The sequence below is a fragment of the Poromitra crassiceps genome (assembly GCF_964638095.1).
Source record: "Poromitra crassiceps genome assembly, chromosome: 30".
Lineage (NCBI taxonomy): Eukaryota > Metazoa > Chordata > Actinopteri > Beryciformes > Melamphaidae > Poromitra > Poromitra crassiceps.
The window spans coordinates 15,842,761-15,851,086 of NC_139652.1; positions in this window are offsets into that span (position 1 = coordinate 15,842,761).

Consider the following 8,326-nt stretch of genomic DNA (forward strand, 5'->3'; position numbering starts at 1 on the left):
ATCCGAATGCGTCGTGTATTTAGATGACATCTTGACACACGGGGGCACGTTCCAGGCCGCAGTGGGGGCGTTACGAAAAGTCCTGCAGAAGATAGCAGAGGCGGGTCTAAAGTTACACCCAGACAAGTGCCACTTCCTGAAGAGGAGGGTGGAGTTCTTAGGGCATGGCATCGGCGCGGGGGGCATTCGCACCCTAGAAGAGAAGACTCAGGCGGTCATGGAGTGGCCCACCCCCAGAAACAAAGGCGAACTCGAGAGCTTCGTAGGGCTAGCCGCATACTACAGGAAATTCGTGAACGGGTTTTCTAAAATAGCGGAACCGCTGTTCAGGTTAAAAGAGAAGAACGCAGACTTCCACTGGACGACAGAATGCCACCTAGCATTCAAAGCCCTCAAGAAAGCACTGACCGAGTCTCCAGTGCTTAGAGCACCAGACCCCGCCCTGCCGTTCCTACTAGACACTGATGCCAGCAATGGGGGTATGGGAGCCGTGCTGTCCCAGGCGGGGCCGGACGGGGAGCGGGTGGTGGCGTACTATAGCAAGACTTTCGATAAAGCAGAACGTAACTACTGCGTCACCCGCCGGGAGCTCCTCGCCGTAGTAGAAGCACTAAGACACTTTAGATATTACCTCCTGGGACAGCCACGGTTCACCATACGGACCGACCACTCGGCGCTGCAGTGGCTATGGTCCTTCAGAGAGCCGGAGGGACAAGTGTGCCGCTGGTTAGAGAAAATGGCAGACTACAACTTCACGATAGAACACAGGGCAGGGGCACGCCACGTCAACGCAGACGCCCTGTCAAGACGACCCTGTGCAGAGAGAGGGTGTACGTACTGCGAAAAGAGAGAAGGAAGAGAGAGAGAGCTCCAAGAGGAAGCTAGGATCTGCCCTAACCACACAGGGGATGGGCCAGTGTGCAGGACGCTGCGGGTAGCAGAGGCAGCGGATTGGAGGGGCCACCAAGAAAACGACAGAGAGCTGTCACCAGTACTGCAATGGGTAGAAGAGGGCCAGAAGCCGCCCTGGGAAGAGGTGGCAGGGGCCACCGACACAACCAAAGGGCTGTGGGCGGGGTTCGACACCCTGAGTTTGAGTAACGGAGTGCTGATGAAGTCCTGGAAGGAGCCAGCGACAGGAGAGCATAAGTGGCGGAAAGTAGTGCCGACAACGTTGAGGGAGGAGGTGTGCAGGAGCTGCCATGGAACTGTAGGGGCTGGGCACTTCGGGGTAAACAAAACGCTCCGCCGTATCAGACAAGGTTTTTATTGGGGGAGGATGGGGAGAGACGTACAGGACTTCTGTCGACGCTGCGACCTCTGCGCAGCGTACAAAGGCCCGTTAGATCAGTCTCGCGCCCCGCTTCAACAGCTAGCAGCAGGAGCCCCCATGGAGAGGGTAGGGGTAGACGTGATGGGACCTTTTCCCTGCTCAGACAGTGGGAACAAGTACGTCCTGGTCGCCATGGACTATTTCACAAAATGGCCAGAGGCGTACGCACTACCCGACCAGGAGGCGGGGACGGTGGTCGACGCACTAGTAACCGGCATGTTCAGTAGGTTCGGAGCACCAGAGACCCTACACAGTGACCAAGGGAGAAACTTTGAGTCACGAGTGTTCGCCACCATGTGCGAGAAACTGAACATTAAAAAGACACGGACCACAGCATTGCACCCCCAGAGCGATGGCCTTGTAGAAAGATTCAATAGAACGCTGAAAAAGCAGTTGGCCATCCTCACGGAGGAACACCAGAGGGACTGGGACACGCACCTGCCGCTCATCCTCATGGCCTACAGATCCGCCACACACGAGTCCACCTCCTGCACCCCAGCTCTGCTCATGTTAGGTCGAGAACTGCGGACACCAGCAGAAATAGCGTTCGGCAAGCCACCAGATGCACTGGACGCTCCCCCAGGGCGAGAGTATGCCAGGAGGCTACAAGATCGCTTAGAGTCCGCTCACCACTTCGCTCGGGACCAGCTAGAGAAAGCAGGCATGAAACAAAAAAGGAACTATGATGTGAGGGCAAAAGGAAACCATTTCCAGGGGGGGGAGTTGGTCTGGGTGTACACACCCCAGAGAAAAAAAGGGCGTAGCCCTAAACTGGACTGTCACTGGACAGGCCCATGCAGGGTCATGGAGAGAATGGGGGAAGTGGTGTACCGAGTGCAGATGCCACTTGGTGGCAGGAAGGTACTCCACAGAGACAGGTTGGCCCCATACCGGGGGGGGTGCACCTTTCCCCCAGATCTCGGCCGCCCGGCGGTTTCACCTAGACCGGCTGAAAGAAGGACTCTGTTCCCACAGAGAGGGGCGTCCGGCTATGACCGGGCGGGCCCCACCCAGGGGCGTGAAAGCCCAGAGACACTGCAGGTGGGATCAGCCCCGCAGGCAGATTCACAGAGACTAACACGGCCACGGAGAGAGCCAAGGGCTCCAGGACGATTCCACAACTTTGAGTTGTACTAAAAAAAAAAAAAAAAAAAAAAAAAAAAAAAAAAAGAGAGGAGATGGTGGTTGGAGATGTTGTATTGTTGTAACAGAAAGTAAAAAAAAGGTGCATGACATGAGATATTGTGGGGGAGATGATGTGGGGAAGTCTGAGAGTACAACATGCTGTGATTGAAAAAAAAAGAAGCTGTTAAAGAAAAAAAAAAGATGTTTTGGTACAAGGGGGTGTGTGATGTGTTATCAACGTGGGCGTTGACCTTATTGTTGGGCGGGGAGTATGTAGCGAATCAGCAGTACACATACAGGGGTGAGCATTGGTAGTGTCTCGACTGCAGATAGGAACTGATGTGTGGGAGTGTTGTATTGGGGAACACTATGCTGTGGGGATACTTCCGGAGTGAACTGAGCATGCGCGTCAGTCCACACACACTACTTGGAGGGAAAGCTGCTAGCTTTTAGCGTGACAACCGCTGAGAGTTGTAATATAACTAACTGTGAATAAAGACCCTTGTACCATCAAGAAGCCTCTGCCTCATGAGATAACGGATACGTTACAATATTTTCATCACAAGGAGTCGCACAACAGTCTACAGGTCCACAGGGCGAAGTGTCTGAGTGTGTTTGTGTAAAGCAGTCTATGTGTAAAAGCCCATGGCAACAAGAATGTTAGTTGTTGGAGAATGTTTGATTTGTGTGCCATGGGCTAAACACGGACAAACAGGGATTGAACATGTCAAATCTGTTTTTTTCTTTGACATGATACAGAACCTCGAATCTGTCAGCAGCAGTAGGCCTACTTCTTGAAACCACAACGGGTTTGGAGTAGAACAATTGTGCATGTTATGTGCTTGACATTTAATGATGATTGTAAATAAACAATCTAATTTGGGCATAGGGTGAATCAGGTGACATGACAGGTATATTTCTACATAAACATCTTACAGCTTTTCTTTTCTTATTTTATATTTTATGACTTGGGTTGGTCTGTAAAGTTCTTTGTAAACTTTTGGAAGTGTTATAAGCCTAGACTACATATAGCCTACTTATAGGCCTAATTATTAATAATGTAATGTAAGCAGTAGGCTATTAGTTTCAATAGCTGTATTGGTACTGCATTGTAAATAACCATGAAAATAGGAGTCTTAAGTGTTAGGCTACCATTACAAGTTGAAAACTTTTCTTGACATAAAAAAAATATATATATATCAGCAGTTTCAGAAGCTGAAGCTGTTACAGTCAAACATTTTCCAGAACCGCCCCACACAGGAAATTAGTCCATGATTCTCTTTTTTTTTTTTTTACCAACATGCAAGGCCTTTATTTGTATTACCCATTTCAAACATAAATGTATAATGTGATTTTTAAAAAAGTAATGTGGGGAAAAAGTAAAGTGAATAAACTCACTGTAAATGAGGGTCAGTGAATTAAACAAAAGCTGAAACAAGTGAACCCGGACCAAATATACTTTCTTCAGGAAAATGTGTTTTTGTGTCCAGTATGATAGAGCATTTATACAGTTATAGTGACAGATTCAAGTATTCAATCAATCAATCAATCAAACTTTATTAGCAGACACAAGGTCCAATAAAAAGACAGTAAAAAACAACAACACAACATCAAACAATTACACAATTAACATCAGCACATCAAAAAATACTACAATAAGAGCCTGTACCAATGAGCCCAAGTGCTGGACTGATACTTAATTGCACTAAGACTGGGCTGAGTCAGAAGCAATATTATGATATTCTGAGAAACATTCAGACGACAAATAAATTTATAGGTCAGGTTTCTCAGTAGGGCATGAAAGGTATTGACCCCTACACCACAAAACATTTCACTGGCACTACAACACCTTGTAACACAACACAACACAACACATTATAATCATGTATAATCATCATATATTGCGTCATGTGTAATCATCATATATTGCAAATATTCTACTTGCTTTAAGAGAAAGGATATAATAGAAGTGTCCATATTAGTGTGTGGGGGGTACATATTGATGTTATATGGAGAAAACTCAAGGGGAGCATGGGGAGAACATGCAAACTCCACACAGAAAGGCCCTTTCAGCGAGATAGCCCACCTGGGCACAGGCAGTGAAGGCATTGAGAGACATACCCCCAGTCTCAACAGCGTCCCAGGCAGGAATCAAACCCAGGACCTTCTTCCTCCACCGTGCCCCCCTAACTCTCAAAGAGCTTCATGAGGCATTAATGCCTGATACAACTTTTCAATAGCAATTGATGTTCATCTCAATTGAACAGTTGAAATGCAGGATAATATAAGATACAAACAAATGTGTAATTTTCAAATAATATTCCCTCATTTGTTTCATCTCATTTTGAGACACTAATGATTTGCATTTTATCATTCATTTAGAACAGAATTGTTATGACAATCACTCGATCACACTCATTATGTTTCCATCGATAGACTATATTGAAATATTGTCTGGCCAAATATGAAGTGAACTGTGTTGTGTGGAGTATCATGTGTCTCTTCATGGTTAAAATGGCTCATCTCCTGGGTGGACTCTCATGTGTTGTCTCAAGTAGTCTCTCCGAGCAAAACATTTACCACAGAGGGAGCATCTAAATGGCTTCTCTCTTGTGTGGACTCGCATGTGTTTTGTTAACGTTACTTTAACAGCAAAACCATTACCACAGACTGAGCATTTAAATGGCTTCTCTCCTGTGTGGACTCCCGTGTGTTTTTTTAAGTTTCTTTTATCAGCAAAACTTTTACCACAGACTGAGCATTTAAATGGCTTCTCTCCTGTGTGGACTCTCATGTGTCCCTCCACAGTTCCTTTATCAACAAAACATTTCCCACAGACTGAGCATATAAATGGTGTATCTCCTGTGTGGACTCTCATGTGTTTCTTTAAGGTTCCTTTATCAGCAAAACTGTTACCACAGAGTGAGCAATGAACTGGCTTATCTCCTGTGTGGACTCTCATGTGTTTCTTTAAGTTTCCGTTATCAGCAAAACGTTTACCACAGACTAAGCATATAAATGGTTTATCTCCTGTGTGGAGTCTCATGTGTTTTTTTAAGCCTCCTTTAAAACTCTTACCACATACTGAGCATTTAAATGGCTTCTCTCCTGTGTGGACTATCATGTGTGCTTTCAAAATTGCTTTCAAACCAAAACTTTTACCACAGATTGAGCATTGAAATGGCTTCTCTCCTCTGTGGACTCTCATGTGTCTGTTCAGGCCTCTGTTATGACCAAAACGTTTACCACAGACTGAGCATTGAAATGGCTTATCTCCTGTGTGGACTCTCATGTGTTTTTCCAAGCTTTCTTTCTGACCAAAACCTTCAACACAGACTGAGCATTTAAATTGCTTCTCCCCTGTGTGTTTTCTTATCATGTGTGCTGTCAAGTTACTTTTATGATTAAAACTCTTACCACATACTGAGCATTTAAATGGCTTCTCTCCTGTGTGCACTCTCATGTGTGCTTTCAAAGTTGATTTAAGACCAACACTCTTACCACATACTAAGCATTTAAATGGCTTCTCTCCTGTGTGGACTCTCATGTGTGCTGTCCAGTTTCCTTTATGACTAAAACTCTTACCACATACTGAGCATTGAAATGCCATATCTCCTGTGTGGACTCGCATGTGTTTTGTTAAGGTTACCTTAACAGCAAAACCGTTACCACAGACTGAGCATTTAAATGGCTTATCTCCTGTGTGGACTCGTGTGTGTTTTTTTAAGTTTCTTTTATCAGCAAAACGTTTACCACAGACTGAGCATTTAAATGGCTTCTCTCCTGTGTGGACTCGCATGTGTCCATCCACAGTTCCTTTATCAACAAAACACTTCCCACAGACTGTGCATTTACATGGCTTCTCTCCTGTGTGGACCATCATGTGTCTTGTCAAGTGTCCTTTCTGACCAAAACTCTTACCACATACTGAGCATTTACATTGCTTCTTTCCTTTGTGGACTCTCTTGTGTCTGTTCAAGTCTCTGTTACGATCACATCTTTGACCACAAACTGAATGACTAAAGTGTGTATTCGCAAGAACTTCACTGTTTTTCTGCCAGTCTAAACCTGACTGAGGTTGACTAGTTTCCGTCCAATCATCACTGTTTTCAGTCTCGGAAGTGTCCGAAGTCTTGCCAGCACTAGCTAGTTCTGATACTCCACAGTCCTCTCCATCAGCTTCTGTTTTCATCTGTTCAGTTGAGCTGATAGCTAGATGCCCTGCCTCTCTGTTCTCCTCAGTTTGGCATTGATGAAGGTGTAAGGACTGAGGTTTATCTTCATCATCTTCAGTCTTCACAGGAACATGAGTGAATTGGAACTTGGTGATATCAGCCTCCTCCAGCCCAGGAAGATGCTCTCCCTCCTGCCTGATTCGGAGTTCCTCCTGTTCCTCTTTAATGTGTGAGTGCTCTGGGTCCTCCTGAAGCTGCTCTCCCTTCTGCCGGATCCAGAGTTCCTCCTGTTCCTCTTTAATGTGTGAGTGCTCTGGGTCCTCCTGAAGCTGCTCTCCCTCCTGCCGGATCCAGAGTTCCTCCTGTTCCTCTTTAATATGTGGGGGCTCTTTGTCCTCCTGGTCCAGACTGGGGCTCCACTCCTGCAGCTCAGGGGGAACTTCTTTAAAGGCCAACAGCTGCTGGAAGTCTGGAGGTACGGCTACTCTGTGTAACAGCACTACAGGATTTAAAACGGTGTCCAGCAGCTTTCGCTGTTGCTCGTTCTTTTTGGAAGGAGAAGATTCTAGCCTGATAACAGACTGAATTGTTAACTTGTTACACTCCATGTCCTTGTTCAGAAGCGGTCAACTCAGTGGAGTGGGAAGATCTGAAGGTCTCTTATTTCTGCTTCTTTCAAACAGCACAAATATCTCTTCAACGGCCACAGTTCACAAACACTGTCAGGTTTTGGACATTAGACATTTCCATGACACAGCAACTTTTCCTCCTGAACGTCAACGCTCCAATAAACGTTAGCTCCATTAGCTTCACAGCTAACTAAACCATTCATCTGAGTCCATAAGAGAGGGGGGCTTTCTCTTTCTCTTCTCGGTGCTAAAGATGATATATTCGTGATAATATCGTCCATACATACAGGGTCTAATGAAATGGGGGGGGGGGGGGGGGGGTAAGTAAGTATAGGCCTACCTCAGCTCAAAAATATTTACGCCTGGACTCGACTCCGAATTGAGCTAACGGCTAACAAGCAACCGTCGCTGCTTCCGTTCCGGCACCACTTCTTCTTCATTGGTGTTTCCAGTTTTGGGATAGGTGACGTCTACCTCTGCTGCCCTCCATCGGCGGGTTGCGTTATATCACCTGTAAAGAAGTTGAAGTAGCCCATGGTGTGTAGGCTACTGTAAACCTATCGAAGACCTGGGGAACCAAAGTAGCCCCACTGCCATCCACTCATACAGCACAATGAGCACATGAATAGCTTGATACAATTTATGCTATAACCGCATGATAGGGAACATTTAAATCACATTAGCCTTTATTTGGACAATCACCAATATATTCATACACATTTAGTTACACTCAGTTAACTGACACTTTGCAGTGTCAGTAACAGGCAACAGGAATGAAGTCAAAGCAAAAATGATAATGTTAGAGAATGATTCAAAATGAATCTGTAATGTTTCATAACTGGCCTATTTGTCTTTTTGTGCAGTATATCATACACAAAGTCATGTGTGTGGCAAAACAGTAGCCTACCATAAAATATTAAAATATAGGAATAAAAGACAAGCAAGCAAGTTTGTGTGTGTGTGTGTGTCTCTCTCTCTCACACACACACACACACACACACACGGCAACAGGCAAAACAGTACCATAAAATATTAAAATATAGGAATAAAAGACAAGATATGCA